At 33.4% G+C, this 15,943-nt stretch overlaps 1 protein-coding gene across 4 annotated transcripts in view; it reads right to left on the reverse strand.

Annotated features, from left to right (window-relative positions):
- The window catches only part of LOC123690912 (Ca(2+)/calmodulin-responsive adenylate cyclase-like), an 88,181-nt gene extending 72,782 nt beyond the window's left edge, over positions 1-15,399 (reverse strand). For all 4 annotated transcript variants that reach the window (XM_045635048.1, XM_045635047.1, XM_045635046.1 and 1 more), the window contains exon 1: positions 15,131-15,399. The gene's annotated coding sequence lies outside the window, so the exon portion shown is untranslated. The remainder of the gene's footprint in view (positions 1-15,130) is intronic.
- Positions 15,400-15,943: the final 544 nt, after the last annotated feature.

Here is a 15,943-nt window from a genome sequence, read left to right on the forward strand (position 1 = left end):
TTCGTCGCAGTTTGAGCCCGTAGTCTGGCGATATTTGTAGTGACAAGGGGTCGGTTTCAATCAAAAAGTCAGAGTGGGTACTCTACTCATTGATTGGGTTAGGTATGGGCACAGAAAATAGAAAAAAAAAACATTAAAATGTCTATTCTGACGAAATAAAGCGAGTATAGGTACGTCAATTTTACTCGTTAATTTATTATAATTTATAATCCATACTAATATTATAAATGCGAAAGTAACTCTGTCTGTCTGTCTGTTACTCAATGACGCCTTAACTACTGAACCAATTTTCATGAAATTTGGTATAAAGATATTTTGATAACCGAGAAAGGACATAGGATAGGTTTTATCCCGGAAATCCCACGGGAACGAGATCTATGCGGGTTTTTCTTTGGCTGCGCGGGCGTTGCCGCGGGTGGAAAGCTAGTATATTATAATAATACTTCGCAACATAAGATATACCTAGGCTGAAAGTCAAAAGATGACATACAACCATTCCATGTAAAGCATTTTCAGGAGAAAAGACAATGTTTTTATATTATTAAATATACGACGCCACAATAAAACTGGTGACAACGAACAAATATTATTATAATTGTACACAACAACAATTATTACAACATTAAAATGTTTCCAAATCAAACCTAATCCAATAATAGACCAAACACCGCAAATCACACGTGCAAATAATTTAAAGCAAAAGCAGCAGATTGTCTTAACGACACTTAAGTCGCTGTAGGTCTTCAGCTTATTAATAAAGACACTCGTATGAAAAAAGTCCCCGCACGGATCCGTCATCAGACGGCCGGCGGGCGAAAATAGACTGTCACCTCGAAATATGAATAAATAGCCGGCTATTTACATCAACATTACGCGTATAACATGCTCCCAGCCTGGAATACGATTTATAACACTAATAGCCTTACTTTGCGATTTATTTTCGCACACAAATAAATATGGTTCAAGTGAAATATCAAAATAATAGATAACTAAATGCCCTTTATTCTGACCACAGTAGATAAATACTAAATACCACAAAGCAATATCTAAAAAAAATACTATAACAAGTTTATTTTGTTATTAATATCCACGTTGTTTTCTTTGATTTTCACATGACGATAATAGCTTACATTATATTTAGTTATTTTAAATAATTAGCTACTTCTCTCACAAAATTAGCACTTCACGTAAAAAAAATATTAAATAATCTCAGGCAAGTGTCGTCCGTCAACTATTCTTACATAAATACCATCGTAATGAATATAAGTTCAACTTTGTGTTACAAAAAACGGGCATTGTGTTATTATCAAACAATAAACTCGTTTAATTACTACATAATACTGCTATTACAATAAGCGACACTAATGCCAGCCCAATTATTAAAGCGCCTATCAATTGTGATCACGGACCTGTTTTTTCTCGTCTACGTTATGCTAAATACGAAATAAGCATAAATATTAATCCTAATAGAGGTGCTATAATTTATATTCTTAATTAAAATTTGAATACGTAATGAAGTAACAATAATTTTTAATTATGACATGTTTGATTCTCGTCAAAAATATCTTGTTTAATTTAGAGCCTGTGGAGCATTTGAATTTTGATTAATGTCGATCTAGTTAATCCATTTTTAAGTCCAAATACCGTAGTGTGTGTAGTGTGGTGCGTAGATATAAGGTTCATATTAACTTTACTCGATCTAAGTATCTACCTACTTACATATTTGTACAAAGTACACGATTCATCAAAAGATACATCATTTAACCGAAAAAGTAAAAAATATTATCTACCTTAGACAGGAATAATGTAAATATTTTGATGAAAGATATTCTACGTCAACTAGTTTACCGCCCGCGGCTTCGCCCGTTTTGTCTAAAACCTAATAAATTATATACTAAAACCTTCCTCTTGAATCGCTCTATCTATTAAAAAAAACCGCATCAAAATCCGTTGAGTAGTTTTAAAGATTTAAGCACACAAAAGGACATAGGGGACAGAGAAAGCGACTTTGTTTTAAACTATGTAGTGATGGTTATACTAGTGAATACAAATAAGAAAAATACTATAGGTATCACTATGTATATATCACTATTCTAAATAATCTCTTACAATATGGAAAAAAAACTATTTCTAGCGTTGCAATTCGTACTCGATCTACATAATCCGAATCCAACATTCGGTGGAAAACTAATTATGTTTCTATTGCATAATAAGAACATTCCTTTTGGCTTAAAACCAATTACATTCGAGGAAGCACAAAAACCTCCAACAGTGTTGTGTCTTCTCACACGAGTGACCATTGACCTATTTCCATTTCTTTCATTCTATAGTTTCAATCAAACCTAATTAAAAACATTCGCTTAGTCCTCATACTTTACTCGGATAACATTGAATTGTTATGAAAGCTTTCATCAGCCCATTAACAATTCAATTTGTAGATTGATTTACGAAATATTTGTATGTTTATTTGTTTCTAAATAATCAATCACTCATAATAAAATTAAATCAAGTTGCAAATTAATAAAGGTCGAGATTAATTGAGCATAATATCTAAATAAGTAAATAACTACTTACTTTTTTGTACTATTTAATACAGACGATTAAAGATTTTATAATTACAGTAAGGAATGAGGATTAAAAATTGACATATATTTTTACATTATTGTAGTCTCCGCATTGGGCACCATATTCCAGAGGATTCATGAATAAAGGTTACATTATATAATAGCTTCTATTTACAGTATTTATAATTAATCAAATTGTAATAAATAAATGGAAGCCGGCTGTAAATCGTTTGTTTGTAAACGCTAACTGAAATATGAAATACATGTTCGATGCTGTTTATTTGTTCCTTTTCCACCGTTTGGCGTAAATTCAAATCCTAACGGATTTAGGTGTCGCCGCCAAGGGAGATGAATGAAACCGCATCATTATAAATGTACTGAAGTCCGTATTGTCTCCGAGATTAGACGACTGCAAGAAAAAACACACATGTGTTTGATGTCAGTCCTTTGAACACCAGAGGGGCGAATTGAAAACAACACAAGTTCAACGGATATTACATTCTCCATATCAAAATAGTTTGACCCTTGGCAAATATGCATGTGGATTATTCAAGGTTTTATTATATCTTTGAATATTGGCAATAAAATTTATGATCGATTATTGCATTTGTTGTGGGTCATTTATTGTGTATCTACGATTAAAAATAGTTAAACTAGAGGTAAACTTTTTGAAATTGATGTTTATTTTTTTCCTTATTGATATATCAACCAAAATCGTAGGTGTATAGCGATGCCTATACCCACGGAGTTAAGATAAGAGATCTTTGTATGTAATTACGTAAACATAACATAAGTAAAACAAAAAAAAGTGCATCGGATAAAATATAACATTTAAAAACTTCAAAGATACATGAATAGATACAAACACATTTAGATTGCAAAACAAGCTAATTTGTGATGATTAATAGTCGATTGCGGCGTGCATACATCTTATTTAGAACGTCATACAAATCACTATAAATAGTTATCTAATACAATAGAGCACTATTCTGTTTACATACATTATGTCAAACGACATGCTAGACAAGCAAGGTGTGTATTGATAACTGGCACCTTATAGCAGAAGATATTATGACCTTTGAAGGAGTGTATTATAATTAGAGACAATCAGACAAGCCCTTGTCCATACTAATACTAATTTAAAGCTGAAGAGTTTGTTTGTTTGTTCGAACGCGTTAGTCTCGGGAACTACTGGTCCGATTTGAAAAATTATTTCGTTGTTAGATAGCTCATTTATCGAGGAAGGCTAGAGCCTTAAATAAGCTCGATGAGTCGTAGCGTGGTGATATATATCCTCTAGGCTATATATCATCACGCTACGACTACAGGAGTGGAGCCACGGGGATGAAACCGCGCGGAGCAGCTAGTTTTTTATTCCCTCACGATTTCACACAATTCCACCAAATAACCAAACAGTGAGGCATTTTACATCCGTATTTCAGTGTTCCTCTTTCGCGATACGTACATAAATCGTACTTGACGTATATCAATGCAGATTTTTCGAATATATTTCGCTTCGCTTTACGTGCAGAGAATCGTAGATGTAAGAGGCAATAATACAAATTTAAATCCATCTATCAATCAGTCGGACAATCTATCTACAAAGGAAAAGGCAACATATAATATGAACAGAAACCTCTAGCTATCCATACACTTTGCTTCAGCATCATGACGTCACCAGACTTTTTAAGTTATTCGCTCGTAGAAAAGGTAAATCCCACCAAAAACATTTTCATGTAAAATGTTGCCAAGACGAGCCCATATGACTCGCACTGTCAAAAAGTTATCAGATCTCATGTAGAGCCAAGCTTCTAACACTACACGCCCTAACTCTACAAGGCCTAACTTCACAAACTCTACACCTTAGTCAAAATATGTGGCTTGGCCATTTCGCTACATTCACATCGGCGTAAGGTGAAAAATTAATTCACTGTTCATAACTTTTGTGTTATACAATAGTTCTTGTAGTAACGAACGACCAAGCCACATATTTTGACTAAGGTGTAGAGTTTGTGAAGTTAGGCCTTGTAGAGTTAGGGCGTGTAGTGTTAGAAGCTTGGCTCTACATGAGATCTGATAACTTTTTGACAGTGCGAGTCATATGGGCTCGTCTTGGCAACATTTTACATGAAAATGTTTTTGGTGGGATTTCATTTCTTTTTGTAAGTTGTTTGTAACAAAATTTTATATGTCGATTAAACTTCTAATTTTTTTTTAACAAACATATATATATCTATATATATCTAGGGGAACCAAGTTTTAGATTATTAGATTAGACCTCTAGCGTCATCAAAATTTAATTTAAAATTACAGGTCTTATACAAACTCCCATCCCCTAGTTTAAGGGGATGGGGGATGAAAGTTACAAGTTTTATAATTTTTTTGTTGTTTGTGTGCTAATACTAGCTTACATACAAAATTTCAGCTTTCTAGGACATTAGGAAATACCATAAGAATTTTGATGATCATCAGTGAGTCAGTGACGAAATTAGCGTTTTTTAGATATAAATAAAATCTGAAGTATAAAAGCTAATGTCATTAAAACTTAATATATTCAATAAGTCCGCTATTGACAATATATCCCGAAAATTTTGTTGATCTAGCATAATCCAAACCCAAGTTATGAGGGTTCAAAAAAACGTCGAAGCGCTTCGAGAAAAGGTAGGTAGTGCCCGTCGCTTGATCGCTTGGCTCGTCTTGGCGGGGGCACTACCGTGCCCCCAGATCTATGTCATTCCCGGCGCACGTTGAAAGGTTTTTGATTCAAATAAAGCAACACACTAAACTAAAGGATGCTCAGGCAGAGCCGGACCCAATTCAAACGAGCCAATTAAAAGCTAGCAGTCGTAACCAAGCTTTATGAACCCATTCATTATAGGCTACGGCCGTCAAGGGATCTTGGTGAAGAGAATCTAATATTATGATCATTTTTAATTGTTTGATTTATATTGTCTGGACATGTGAAATGGAATTTGTGGTGTATACAAGTTTATGTTTGTTGTAAGCTCGGGTAACTTTTAAAAAAGTGCATCATACACGATCACTATACACGCATAATATATCAGTTTTTCATTACTAAATAACAAGTTATCAAACTTGTAATAATGTTTGGATAGAATAGATAATTTAGATATCATGCAACATCGTTAGCATGGAGACAGAACTTCAAGTGCCTACAAATCAGAATTAACAATGGATGTGGGTTTCATTAAAGATTTTATTGAATAATTTCCATAGTGGTACTTAGATGTATCGCATCGTAAGCTGACTTTTATTCGGTTATTTTTAATCGCCTTTAAGTAATAAATGGACAATGAACTATGTATGTTGTAAGATATTATAATTTTTTAACCGACTTCAAAAAAAAAGGAGGAGGTTATCAATTCGGCCGGTACGTTTTTTTTTTTTTTATGTATGTACACCGATTACTCCGAGGTTTCTGAACTGATTTACGTGATTCTTTTTTTGTTCGATGCGGGATGGTGTCGAATTGGTCCCATAAAAAATTTATTCGGATAGGCCCAGTAGTTTTTATTTTATGAGCATTTTTGTCTGTAGGTATTTGTGAATTTTGCAAGTGCAAGTTTGAAGTCGGTTGTTTTTAACGCAGTTATAACTTTTAGCAAATTTACGTGAATGTTACATCGTACCTACATGTAAAGCTAAGCGGTACCGAACCTATGTAACTTTGTTTTTCACTTAAGCCCAACCTTAAGGGTTATATACCTACCTATTTCAAGATTTCATTCATTACATTTGGTTAAATTCACTTCTAATAAAATAAAGTCGAACGTGAATTACCCTTTGGAAGAGTCGACCTAATTACCCAAATGTTCTTCTAATAGACAGTTCTAAAAAAACATAGCTTTGATGTTACATTACTAAAAATAAATTATAAACAAAATTTATACCAAAACAGTAAAATGAAATGAAAAATTAGAACGTCCATCACGCCATTTATTATCTCATCAGCTTGCTATTAATTAAACGTGCTCTTCAGTTCAATTAATTCTTTATTACTAATTACTCTTAAAGCACTTTGTAGTAAATTGAATGGCTTATCCTTAATTGAATTCAATTACAAAAAAGTTCACTTGTGATTAGGGTTTAGTTTTTAAGTCTAATTCGTCTTTCTCAAAAATTAGAAACAATTCACATTGAAACATTTCTTGATAACTTTCTAAAAATAAGAAGTCATATGTAATCAATTCATCCATCACTATTCACAATAACGTTTATTTAGCATGGCAATCGAACTAAATTTTAGTTAGTTATTTGTTAAAATCTAACGTAAAATACCTAGATCATTTTGATCCCTGATAAAGAAAATGAATAAACGAAAAATAATTTAATAAAACTTCTAAGTGCTCTTCAATTTATATTAACTGCTAATAGAATGAATTCTTTTGTAACAAGAATAAAATCTTCAAGGCGCACTTTCATCAACTAAGGTCATTTTATTGTTTTCAGAAATCCTCTTCGTGATAATTAAAATGGTGGTGACGAGGGATATTATAAGAATATTAGAAAAAACGGTACCAGTAAGCTGTATTGTTAAGAAAGTAATAGAAATGATATTTTCAGTGGAACATAATATGATAATCTTAATTTAACATAATATTATGTATATCAGTACGAAGGGATACAATCGAAGACAAACATTTTGATATAAAAATTGTCGCATCATTTTCAAATTCATAAAACCATAACAATACTTTAAATACATAGGTATTACATTTACATAGATTAATATTAGAGATGCGCCGAATAGTGGTTTCACCGAATAACCGAATACCGAATACTATTCGGTTAAAACCTTACCGAACCGAATATTCGGCCGAATTATTCGGTTCAATGTTTTGATGTGTTTTGATGCGTAAACGGATTCTAACGGGTCGCAAGTAGCTGCTGGCTCGGTGGCGAGCGAGCCTTACCTCACCGTCTGCCACCCGCGTATATCGCCCGCGCACTCCGTGCCGTCTCAGTTGTGTTGAAACATCGCACGAATACGTTACAAATTAAAACAAAAAAAATATTAAAATTTTTATATTGTTTAAAAGTTTTATATTTTTAATTTAAGTTAGTGTTTGCAACATGAGCATGGACGTAGCCACGGTGGGCCAGGGTGGGGCACTTGCCCCACTCTAGCTTTAACCTGGAAGGTAGGTAGATACCTAACCAAATGCCTTCGCGAATGCCTTCGCAAATGCCTTCGCGAATGCCATCGCGAATGCCTTCGAAAATGCCTTCGCAAATGCCTTCGCAAATGCCATCGCAAATGCCTTCGCGAATGCCATCGCAAATGCCTTCGCGAATGCCTTCGCAAATGCCTTCGCAAATGCCTTCGCGAATGCCTTCGCAAATGCCTTCGCGAATGCCATCGCAAATGCCTTCGCGAATGCCTTCGCGAGTGCCTTCACAAATGCCTTCGCAAATGCCTTCGCGAGTGCCTTCGCGAATGCCTTCGCAAATGCCTTCGGAAATGCTGGCGGTACAGCCGCCGGCATTTGAAGACCTGGATATAACTTTGGGTACATACTTGGTACATACAGTTGCTAGTTACATATTATTTTGTATTGTTGCCCCACCTTGAGCCCATGGCTAGCTACGCCCATGAACATGAGCGGACGTAAAAGATCGCGAGCTTGGGACTTTTTTGATGAAATGCAAGATGACAAAACAAAAGTTAAGTGTAATTTGTGTGATTGTGTTATTTTTCGTGTGTCATATTCTATTGGGACTAAAAGCATTGTCTTCAGACTTCAGGATTTAAAGTATAATAAATATTAAATACTATCTAAGTGCTAATAATAAACATGATTAAATTATGTTGATGTAAATTTACAAAATAAACGTTGATTTGAAATGTAATGATTGTTTTATTTTATACCTTTCCGCCGGCGGCTCCGCCCGCGGTTTCAAAGAAAAACTCGCATAGTTCCCGTTCCCGTGGAATTTCCGGGATAAAACCTATCCTATATTACTCGTGGATAATGTAGCTTTCGAATGGTAAAAGAATTTTTAAATCGGTCCAGTAGTTTATGAGCCTATTCATTACAATCAAACAAACAAAGTTTTCCTCTTTATAATATTAGTGTAGATACCTTAGGTTCAACACATTCTTCATAGGATTTCTTTGACTTGTGCAGTTTAGTATGACATAAATCATTCATAATATGAAGTTATTTATTTAGTTCTATAGCCAAGAAAGTAGAAACACTCATACCGAATATATTCGGCACCTAAACCGAATAATTCGGCCGAATACGAATAGTGAAAAAGATGCCGAATAAGCCGAATACCGAATATGTATTCGGTATTCGGCGCATCCCTAATTAATATAGTAACTAATGAATTAATAACATTGCACGTTACCTTACGGATTTTCATTTAACTATAGTTAATAGAAAAAGACTAAAATTTGATTTGATTTTAGTAATTGTAGTTGTAATTCATTTAAGTAATTAAATTAATTATTCGTGCGAGATTTTTTGGCACAAAACTAAATCGTGGTATTACAGTTCAGATTAAATTTGAACCAACAAAACATTTAATCAATTAACATAATATTATGTACAATAAACAACTCCTGTGCGTCAATGCTTTTAATAAAAGCATTTTCTTAAACGACTTACTGCCTACCTAGAATATCATTAACGAACTTTAAATCCACCATAAGGCTTAATAAAAACATTCGTTACCCTTATAAGGACAATATTGAGTGGAGATTGTAATATAGAGGCTCGTTAACATCTTCCGAAATGTGCACAATGCGCATGGGCCATGGACCCTGCGCAAAATGGATGCAAATTATTATTTGCAACAACCAAATCATACACATTACGAATGAAACCTTCGAATGAATAAGCAAAAGGGATATTAACATTTCGAAATTCGTTTATAATATATAAACATGAACATTTAATTACAACAACACACCATATACGAATGCTCTTATGATTTTATAGGCCCATCGTTTTAATTAATCTAAATTGATACAAAAACAGGGCGAGGACATTGTTGAAATAACAAAATAAAAAACGACAATTATTCGCGTTCTTTAATGTAGTCTCATGAGATATCGTTCGAATTAACTTGCGTTTATTAGTACTTACTTCGTCTACGATATATATTTAGGTTTCCCTCCCTAATAGGATCGGTTAGTTATTATCCGTCGGCCAGGCGAGAGGGCGGTTAGAGGTATCATTATAATAATGTTACGTACACTTAACTTTTTAGCTCTTGTTTTATAAATCCATGGGAACGGAGATGAGTTTTGAACAATGTTTTGAATATTTCAATCAATAATTTTTATTTAATAGAATGATAGGTACCCAATTTGTTTTTATTATTATAATAGAAATCTTCCTTCTAATCCGGGCGTCTCGAAATTTTATGTCTAAAGTCTAAACAAATAAATGTTTAAGTTTATAAATAGTTAAACGAAATATTAATTGTATTATCGTTCTTTTAATGATTGAAACATTGTTTATTTTTCTAATAAAAATAATTGTATAATTGCAAGGCGAATACAAGAAATGTGTATTGATACATCAACTATCAGCCAAGCGTAATAGAGTTAGCATAACGCGGTTACCACATGGTTACTTCGTTACATTCCTGATCAGCGTCTCCGATGTCTGAAATCTGAGATCATCGTTTCATGCACTTCAATGAATAAAATTGCATTACAGTATATCATATACTACTTAGCAACTCTGTCTCGCGTTTTCTTTAAAGCCTATATGACTTTCGTCTTTGAGGATTCAGATTTAAGGTTGTTCAAGATTTCATTATGCAACAATCATAAGTATGCAACTTAGATTTTTGGAAATTGGAAATAATCATAAAAATTCGATAAATCATGCTCGTGAATTTAAGTTGTTGTAAAATGCAAAAAAAGGAAAAAGTGTTTCAGCTAATGAAATATGTATACCTAGTGAGAAATGAAATAGTTTAAATAGCTGGTTTTCGTCTTCTGCAAGTATGTTATAAAAAGCTATAGACCGTATATTAAAATGTTTATTTGTTCCGTCGCTGTAACGGCCAGCGAACGAATAGCTGATATTCTTGGACAAAAATAAAGAACGAGGATAGCTTAACGACAATGACAGCACTAAAGGCAACAGTGAACCCACAAAACTGTGTTTCGCATACGTTTCAAGGTAATCCGTTTTTTGGAGGTCGCTAATATTATCAAAAATATTATCTAGTTCCAAATATTTTTCGTAACATCACGAACATAAAACTAACCTACGTAACTTAATTTCGTCTCAGTGAGATACAATGTTTTAAACGTCTAAATAAATTTAAATACATATTAGTGTAGGTACGTTAGTAACATTATTATCATGAATTCCCTCAGAACCAATATTTGCCATAATTTTCACGTGAAATGAATTTCATTCTTTAAAAGTACATGAAGATTTTATTACCTGCAGCTTTTTTGATAAACTCAAATAGTTAATATCTACGATATTACATGGCACGTGTGAGCTATTTAAACAGCCGTTTGTTATCTATAAAATTGAAGGGTGATTATCAATTGAAGCCTGAACCTTTGAATATTACGATCTGTGTCCTGTTTCATTCGTCAAGCGTATTTTGAGACAGGATACGATCAGCGAATGGGATAGGAGATACGATGTAGGAGGAACGGCCGGAGTCACGAAGCTCTTTTTTCCAAGCGCTGCTGCTGCATACAAGGTAGTCAGGAAAATAGACATCACACACCACACCACACAAGTACTGACCGGTCACGGCGGATTCGCCTTCTACTTGAACAGATTCAAGCTGAAGGATAATCCGTCGTGTCTATGTCAGCCTGGAGTTGAGGAGACGGTTCCTCACCTGTTACTCGAGTGCCCAATTTTTGCAAAAAATAGATATGCTATTGAGCAAAAATTGGGCATGGCGATGACGGGTGAGAATCTGCCTTCCGCCCTGGGGGACAAGTGAAGGGATGCGTTCCTACAATATTGTAGAAATATTGTAGTCGTAGTGAACCAAAGGAATAGTGTGTGATATTAGTTTAGCTCTTTACTGTGATATAGGATTAAGTTGAATGTTTTTGTGTCGTGTTTTTTCTGAATTTTTAAGTAATTATTGTATTTTATTAGTAACTTATACCAGTATTTTTTATTATGTTTTAAAGTTTATATTGTATTTTTATTGTATTTTAATGTTATTCGTGTAAAAAAAAAAAAAAAAAAAAATTAAGCAAAAAATGTCTCTGGACTATAATCTAGAGGTGGCGCGAACACCCTGTGATGACGGGTGCCAAAAAAAAAAAAGAACCTTTGAATATTACCACTTTGATGTTATCATGCTGTCATGTCTGTTGTAATAAGGAATAATGTTATCTAGTAGCTGCCATTACATGACAAAAAGTTTATCTAGATTTACCTATTTCTTACACTCAAGTTTTAACTAGGTACCTACCTACGTGCTTTTCTAATAAATTGTCATTGATATAAAATAAACTGTAGGTATGTCTTCCTACTTGTCCTTATATTTTTCTTAGATTGTTTATAATCAAGATTCGAGATAGATTAATTAAAAATCAAATAATTTTTGGTTGTTGTGTTACTTTACTGGGGTGGGATTTTTTGTTTTGACAAAACTTTGCCTTTCGATTGATCGTCATGCCAAACGACTTGCGAAAATTACTTATTTCATGATACAATCAGGTATGTAAAAAGCATTTAGGTATCTTTTTCTTGTATAGTTGCGGTTTCATTTGTCATTTTCCCTGATAGCCTCATTGGTGTGGCTATAGAAAACACGATTATAGTCCCTAGAGCCCTGTGTTCAAACTCCGAACCGGGATATTGCGTTATTGGATGTTCTATGTGAAACTCCCAAATAAAACAAGACCAAAGTCTGGAATCGTGTCCAATTATGGACTTAACTGGCGAAATTGTTGTAGTAATTGAGCAGCACAGAGCTGCTGGTACAATATGAGCGTGATTTCGTTTATGTACAAAGTGGGATAGGCACCTAAATTGGTGTAAAAAAACCAACTAGGTACCTACATATGAACTATGACTGGGTAAAACTATGAGCCAAATTAATTTTGCAAGTAGGTAGTAATGAGATTTCGTATGAAAAATAGCAATTTACAGAACGTGTTCTTAGTCGCCTTTTTATTAATCTTTTTATAGTTGTAGGTAACTGCTTATGATATTATGTGCCCATATTATGTCGTACCTACCTAATTAGGGATGCCTGTAAAGTTATATAGGTATGTCATTGCGCCTGTTCGCGTCCACCTGCCTATTCGCGTCCATTTTGCGGATATCTTTTAGAAAATTCACGAAAATAAGTATACTTTATGTAAAATTGTAATAAGAAAAATTTCCGATAATACCTCAATGTATAAGAGACATGCACAAATATTCAAAATATGCCTGCGCACCGCCTATCCTATTTAAAAAAAATATTTAATTTTGGCTATTAAACGAGAGAGCTAAAACGCGCGGGATTTTGAGAAAAAAATAGTGCGCAGCGTCGCGTTTGACGGTAAGTATCTTATTGTTAAATGTGAATTTTTGAATATGTAACTGTTTCTTTGCTTTGCTAACAAAACATGGAATAGTATGGATTATAAATAAGCTTATTTCTTTTACAATTAATAGCTAAAATAAGGTGGACGCGAATTACTACACCGAATTTGTACAACTTCCATTTTGCGTCCACGGTGGGCGCAAACTATACCTGTAGTGCATAACAATAGAACATATTGCGTCCACATTGTTTTTCATTACGTAGCAATGAATTGTTTGTTAAAATATGTAATTTAAAATAGATTGTAAATTTTTGACTAAGACCACAAGTTGATAATTTAAATTTTCATTCAAATTAGCAAATTTTTATGCTATTTTTTCATTTTAAAATGGGTATTCTAAGAATGAGACTAGTATTTTTGAGAATGAGAGTCTGTGGTTAAGAAAATAATATACAAAAGAGAAATTTAATTCTTTAGAAACTAAAAAATAGGGTAGGTAGGTAATCTTAATAGAACTGATTATTATTTATTTACATAACGTAACTTTGTTTTTTGTTAATTTTTGGTTCTAATAATGATGAGAAGATAAATATAATTAAGTTTTTCCAGTTTCCTTACACAGTGAATTATATTAATAATAATGTTGATTTTAGGGTTCCGAAGTTCCGAACCTAGAAAGGAAAAACCGGAATCCTTGTAGGATCACTTTGATATCCGTCCGTCTGTATGTCCGTCTGCCGGTCTGTCTTTCTGTCAAGACCCTTTTTCTCAGTAACGCGTAGAGGTATAAAGCTGAAATTTATTTTGAATACTCAAGTCTACGGTCCCTTAAAGCAGTGAAAAAATCAAACTTATAAGCCAAAGCAATCAAAAGATACAGCCGTTTATGCTGCCAATTTTCGCAAATTTCGACATTCGCAAGGGAATCAAAACCTACAGGGTACTTTACGTGAACACAGACACTTGAAGTTTGGTGCGAAGCAACGTCTTATAGCACAAATAAGGGAAACATTGAAAAAATAATCATTTACAGTTAAAACATATAAAAAAAGACAGGTTAATACGGAACCCTCGGTATGCGAGTCCCACTCGCATTTGGCCGGTTTTTATTAAATAACTGTATTCGTAAATAAATAATTTATTAAAATCTAATTTTTATTTGCATTTATCTGATAAAATATCACCCAATACATTCTTAATTCCTTTTCTAAGCTGGTGGACGCGAACTGGTCCACGGGTGGACGCAAAAAGGCATTTTTGGACGCGAACTGGGTAAAACGCCAAATTCTGCTGTTTGTCTAGATAAATAAAAACCACATGATATTTCCAACACAATTGAAAGTAAATCTTAAAATAGACTATGTAATGAACACGTTACATAAATTTTGCGTTGAAATTTGTTCTGGAACATTTTTATTTTCTCCTTCAGACTTTCCAACTGCACTAAGTGGACGCGAACTGGCGCAATTACCCTAAGTAGGTAGATGTTAGTAGAGAACATCTTGCATTTGTTTAGATTTTAGGAATTTAGGTACCTAGGTACCTACCTAGTTTCCTGGAGTTTTTTCTCCATATTTTTAATGTCTCTCATTAAAAATTAACGTTTATAAAGGATATGACTTTAATAAGCTATAGGTATAGGGTAGGTAATGGTTTTTATTTATTTTCTGTCGTAGGTACCTACTAGGTAGGTATATCCCTCGGAACTTTAAAGTACGGTGATTACGGAATAAGGAACAGGATATTATCATAAAAATTGTTTCTATTATATTTAGTAGGTAATATGTATTAGGTATACAACGATTTTAATAATTTAAATTTTAGATTTGATAAAATACACGATTAAAATGAATTAAGTAATAAATTATAAACAAAAGTAAATAAAGAATGCCACTTCTTTTAACTGATAAATCCTCATTTGTGACATTAAAACCGGCTCTAACATAAATATACTTACTATGTACCTATATAGAATATCCTAGGTAAAACGTTCTTCTAAAACGTAGGTATCATAAGACGAATAAAAATAATATTTTAACATAAGTACACATAATATTACCTTAACCTCTATAGGAACTTCGGGGGCGACGTCCCTCCAGCACACCGGACGGAACGAGCGCCGCGCTTTCAATATAAACACGGCACAAGAACTAAGCGTAGGCAAGCTTATTTTACAACGAACATCAACACTTCACTTTCACTTCATAAAATCACTTATTTTACATAGATCCTCTCTTTGTAATTGGAATTTATTTTAATTATGCGCGCATGGCACATAAACAATGAATAATATTTTGCGAAGCTCGATAATGAAACACCCCAAAAGGCCGTCGCTCGATGACTGGCCGTTCCGCCGGGCGCCGTTAGTGGGCGCGCGCCGCGCACCCTTCGCCTTGGTCGGATTATACATTACTCGGCTGATTTAAAAAGTAGTACATTTTAATTGCACTGTAGAATCCTTTAAAACTTCTTATTTTTGTTGTATTATACCGGACATCAGCAATGAATGAGTTGTTTGATATAATTATTTACTCTTATTATTTTTATGTAGGTACATAGTACATACCTACTTATCTGTAATTTATTAAAGTAAATTAATAATTTACCGCCGCTTTTTATCTTTAACTTTATTTAACTTTATGTATATTGAACCACAATTGAACTGTTTTTAAAATTAACCAATATCAACGATTTTAAATACCTATTTAAAGTGTTCAAAAACGTTTAGGTTTTAATTACATAAACCTCAGATCAAAAGTGTACTTTTAAAAAAAAAAATATCTTTAACTACTTAGTTACTTACCTGTTGCAAAATATATTTTTTTTTTATAAAATTATAACGAAGCAACTACCTACAATATAATAAAATACA

This window comes from Colias croceus, chromosome 4, assembly GCF_905220415.1.
Source record: "Colias croceus chromosome 4, ilColCroc2.1".
NCBI classification, from domain to species: Eukaryota; Metazoa; Arthropoda; class Insecta; order Lepidoptera; family Pieridae; genus Colias; species Colias croceus.